The sequence below is a fragment of the Miniopterus natalensis genome, chromosome 8 (assembly GCF_054644295.1).
Source record: "Miniopterus natalensis isolate mMinNat1 chromosome 8, mMinNat1.hap1, whole genome shotgun sequence".
Lineage (NCBI taxonomy): Eukaryota > Metazoa > Chordata > Mammalia > Chiroptera > Miniopteridae > Miniopterus > Miniopterus natalensis.
Window position 1 is genome coordinate 75,122,615 of NC_142088.1, and position 5,270 is coordinate 75,127,884.

The window sequence follows — 5,270 nt, forward strand, 5'->3', positions numbered from 1 at the left end:
AAAGCTACAAACTTGAAGTTCCGCGGCCACAGAGCGTAAGAGGCTGGACCACAGCCAGGGCCACAGGACACGTGCCCTTGAATCATACGCCACCCCTCCCTGATTCACCCTGAAGCTGTTTTTACTTCCCCTGTGAACACACAGTTGTTCACTGAGCCCCCAGCTCCTGGCAGAACCAAGGTGGTCTGTCATTTCACACAAAAAGCACCTCGAACATGGGGTGAGCTCCTGACGGAAGGCTGAACTTGGCTCTGAATAGGAGCTGGGGGTCACGCTTACATTTCCTAGGTCTCCTGGGCCAGAAGGCATGTGAGGCTGGAACAAAGAGAGTCCAGCTGACAAGGCTGAGCAGATAGCGCTGCAGGGAGAGGATGCCCTGCCCTGCCTCCTCGGGGAGCCTTCGTGAGCTCATGTCTGTGGAGCGCATCGGGGCCCTTCAGTGAAAAGGGGAAAGAAGCCAAGTGCAAGAAGATCTCGTTAGGCTAGTGACTGATGGAGGGAAGGCAGCCCCGCGAAGCTGGTGCTTCCTGCAGATGTTTTCCATTGCAGCTCCGAAGCTGCGTGGCAGAAGTTTGTCTCCTAAATTGGCCCTGATGGAGCAGCTGCAGTGGCCCTTAGAGAGGCTCTCTGCACAGGAGGCAGGTGAAGCAGTGGCTTCAGCACCTGCTTGGCAATATGAGGCCCAGCAGTTCCCTGCTGACAGGCAGCAGGGAGAGAATGGGCAGCTGGAACACACCCGGGGTCGCCAACCCCAGTCCATATTGGCTGCCTTCCTTCCCCGAGCCTCCCTGGGCCTGGGGATTATTCCTTATACCAAAGATGCCGACACAGAGCAGAGTCCAGTGGGTGGGCGCCCTCCCCTTCCCCACCCATGTCCTGCTGCAGGTGCTCCTCAGGAGGGAAAGGGTGCCACAGAGGACTTGCCCACCGCCAACTGGATAAGCAGCTAATAAAAGGCAGGGAGGGCTGTGGACTTGGCCTTGACCTTGGTTCTGCTGCTGCTCTCCCCTACCTCACAAAGCAACTGGCAACAGCATCCCCGAGAGAACGCATCACTCTGGGAATCCTAAACGTCACTTCAGAGGTTTAAAATGTATGCATTGAAAGAGTCTTGTTTTTACCTTGTAGAGCTTGTTTAAGAAGCAGCGAAAATAAACATCTACCCTTCTGTGAACTTTAGGCTTTTATTTCTGTCTTGTCAATCACTTGCCCACTCATTCATTCATTCATTGGCTCGAGCCTCCTGACTGGAGCTTGCTCATGCAAGGTGAGCACACAATAATCTGGGCTAGAGCTCACCTCTGAGGAAGGGCAGACAGGCCACAAGGAAACCTGCAAGATCCAGGTGACAAAGTGCAGGGGGACGTGAGAGGAGCACCCAAGGCCTGCAGAGGGGCTGGGAAGGCTTCCTGGAGGGAGCGGTGCCTGCACTGTGGTCCGAAGGCTGCAGCCTTGAATGAAGGTTAGAGCCCCAGGGCGTCTAGAACTGGAATATGCACCAGAGTCACGTAGGGATCTTGTTCACACACAGGTTCTGGTTTGTTGGTCTGGGATGAGGCCTGAGACTGTGCACTTCTTTTTTTATTGAATTTATTGGGGTGACACTAGCTAACATAATTATACAGGGTTCAGGTGCACAATGGTATAACACATCATCTATACACTGTATTGTGTGTTCACCACCCCAAGCCAGGTCTCCTTCCATCACCATTGATCACCCACTTACCCCCCTCCACCCCGCAACCCCCACACTGTTGTCCATGTCCATGAGTTTTTTCTTTCTTTCTCAGTCCTTCCAACCCCCCACCCAGCAGCCCCGCCCCCTGGCAGCTGGCAGCCAGCTCTCCACCCGAGTCTGTCTCTATTTGGCTTGATAGCTCATTTTGTTCATTAGATTCCACATATGAGTGAAATCATATGATCCTTGAGGCCGTGCATTTCTAATAAGCTCCCAGGTGACACTGACTGTCGATCTGCAGACACTCCGAGTAGCAAGGGTTTAGGTGGGTTCCTTTGTCTGCTATCTGTAATCTACAGCCTTCAAAACAGTGCACACAGACCCCTCTGCCCCACGAGCCTTCCCAGGACCCCGGTGCCCTGGCTGCCCTGGTGAGCTCTGCCCCTACGCACTGCCCACAGGGCTGCAGCCCCCTTGTTCTCTTAAAGACAAGGGAGGAAACCACCAGAGGCAAGGCCATGCACCCTGATGCCCCTGGTGGTGCCACACGCCCGGGGCCACCAGGAAAACTAGCCCTTCAGAGACCACCCATCATGCAGTCAGGCTGTTCCACTGAAGCACCCAGAACTGTCCTGCGCAGGGAGGAAAAACGGAAATCCATGTGCAGAAAGCAGTCTAATGGCTAAAAACCATTTCTTGGGAACAATAATAAAAAAGATGGCCTTGCCCAGCCGGCGTGGCTCAGCGGTTGAGTATGGACCTAGGATCCAGGAGGTAGCGGTTTGATTCCCGGGCAGGGCACAGGCCCGGGTTGTGGACTCGATCCCCAGTCAGGGGCATGTGGGAGTCAGCTGATCAATGACTGTCTCATTGATGTTTCTATCTTTCTCCCTCTCCCTTCCTCTCTCTGAAATCAATAAAAGTATATATATATATTTTTTAAAAGATGGCCCTGCCCTTTTGAGTCCATGATAACAGTTTTCCAAAGAAAGAACTGGGGCCAGAAAACAAATGCACTACAAAGGATAATCTTGTGCTGGGAAGTTTGTTTTTCTACTCTGTGTCTTCCCACATAACGCTGGGAGAGTTCGGTATAAAAAGAAGTGATAAAATATTTTGATGAAAAATCACTATTCAGGTGGCTGACATAAGAACTAAGGAGCAACCAAAATAACTCATATTAGTTAAGGAGACAAATTCTCATTCAGCTATTTGACAAGCTGAATTTTTCCCAAAAGCAATGAAGTGGCCCTTGGACACACAGAAGCTCGCTGGCCCTGGGGTCACTGCCTTGGGTCACTTCCCCGAGCCACTTCCCCGAGCCACTTCCTTGAGTCACTTCCCTGAGCCACTTCCCTAAACTCCACAATGAGGAAGGTGGCACCACGAGAGCAGAAACTCACTCCCACCAGCCCAGCACCAACTTTCTCTAATGAATATGTTGAAAATTGGACACAACCTATGTGGCCAAGAAGCTAGGGCTACTGGTCTTCCCCTACACACACCAGAATTGGGAAGTACAGTGCAATCGTGATGTCCCTCTGCCCCCGCGACAAAACCTCAACACCCCTGACCTCTGTATTCCCACAATGGCCTTCATCGCCTACGTGCTGCTGGCTGGGATGGCACTGGGCATTCAGAAAAGGTTCTCCCCAGAGGCGCTGGGCCTGTGTGCAAGCACAGCACTGGTGTGGGCGGTGCTGGAGGTGCTAGCCCTGCTCCTGGGCGTCTACCTGGCCACCGTGCGTAGGGACCTGAGCACCTTCCACCTGCAAAGACGTCGGGCTGATCCTCAGTGTGCTCACAGGGCTGCTCTTCGGCAGTGATGGCTACCGCGTGGCACTGGCCTGGACTTCGCCTGCACTCAGGTACTTCATTGCACGTTCTTTGCGAACAGCAGCCCTGGCCCTGATAGCCTGGGGGCTCCGGCCCCTCGGCAGCTCCAGCTCTACCTGACTCTGGGAGCTGCAGCCTTCCAGCCCCTCATCATCTACTGGCTGACCTTCCACTGGTCCGGTGACCCCTGGCCCCTGCTGGCACTGACCTTTCCATACATCGAAGATTTGATTTCTTTGAAAACTGTCACTGGGAAGAGGTGGAGGTAACACTGAGGGTGATCACTAGGGGGCCTGTGGAGGCCCCTTTCCTACTCTCTCTTGGCCTCACTCCTGTGCCCTCTCCCTGACTTGATGCTCACAGGCACCTCACTAGGGTTTGTGACCAACGTCTGGACAAGCTTGAATTTGAATGAGTTGAGTTTGCATTTCCAGCACCCTGGGTTTTCACAGGTTTGGGGTTTTTGGTGGTTTTTGTTTGTTTGTTTGTTTAGTTTAGTTTATCTCCCTCCATAAAGGAAATGTATTCATCAAAAAAAAAAAAAGCTTCCTGTGCTCATTCTCTCTCTCCTCTGTCACTCTCCCTCTCCCCCCTCCCTTAAATGAAATTCAGGTTAAATGAAATAATTAACCTACCTATACATACAGGTTTTTTAAAAAAATCAATTTAAGGTCTTCATTGAAATATAAAGTAAAAATAAACTAATTTTCTCTAACATATATATGTGTGTGTGTGTGTGTGTGTGCATATGTGTGTGTGTATATATATATATATGTATATATATAATTTAAAATGGTAATTATTATTAGTAATGACCTTACAATAAATGAGTTGGTTTTAAGAGAAATACAAGGATATTCAATGAAATCATTAACCCTCTTTATAACTGACACTTAAAAATAAGGGCTAAAGAAGTGTGTGTGTGCGCACGTGTGTGCATGTGTGTGCGTGTGTGCGCGCGCACGCTTGCACATGCTGTGAGAGCCTGAACTGTTGAATACTGTGGAGAAGCCAAGTAGGGTGAAGACAGGAATGTCCACTGGATTTGGAAATATGGAAACTTTATGGTGAGCTTTCAGCCGATTGTTGGGGGTAAAACCAAGATTGGTAGGTGATGAGTGAGAAGGAAGGAAATGGAGACTAATTCTGACAACTGTTGAGATTTGGCTGTGAAGTAGGGCAGAGAGAGGGTCGGTCACTGGGAAGCTGGAGGGGGTGCAAAGTGGGCTGGTTCCTTTTTCCACGGCCTGGGCATGAACGTGATTTCAGTGTTTCTGGAGAACAAGATCAACAGGCACAGTTGACGGGTGACAGGGAGGGGTGGGGGAGAGGAGGAAGAGAGAGAGAGAGAGAGAGAGAAAGAGAGAGAGGGAGGGACGGAGGGAAGGAGGGAGGGAGGGAGGAAGGAAGGGAGGAAGGGAGAAGGGGGAGAAAGGGGGGAGAGAGAGGGAGGGGGAGAGAGGTAGACAGAAGGAAGGGGGAGGGGGGAGAGAGAGGAGGGGGAAGAATGAGCACAGGAAGCTTTAGCAAGGAGGGGCCCAGATTGCCTTTTAAAATTAGGAGAAAAGGGTCAATGCGAAGGAGGGGAGGGTTAAGCTTTGCTGATGGGAAGTGTGGAAGTTCTCTCCTGGCAATGTCTGTCTATATCCTTTGTAAAAGAGTAGTCATTGCCACCTGCTGAGAATGACAGGGAAGGAAGAAGGTTTGGCTCTGAGGGTTGAAGAGGGTGGAAAAGTTTAAAAATAATTGTTGGAGA

The 5,270-nt window shown here is 51.0% G+C and overlaps 1 pseudogene; it reads left to right on the forward strand.

Annotated features, from left to right (window-relative positions):
- Positions 1-3,123: 3,123 nt before the first annotated feature.
- Positions 3,124-3,783, forward strand: LOC107534640 (protein YIF1A pseudogene; annotated as a pseudogene).
- Positions 3,784-5,270: the final 1,487 nt, after the last annotated feature.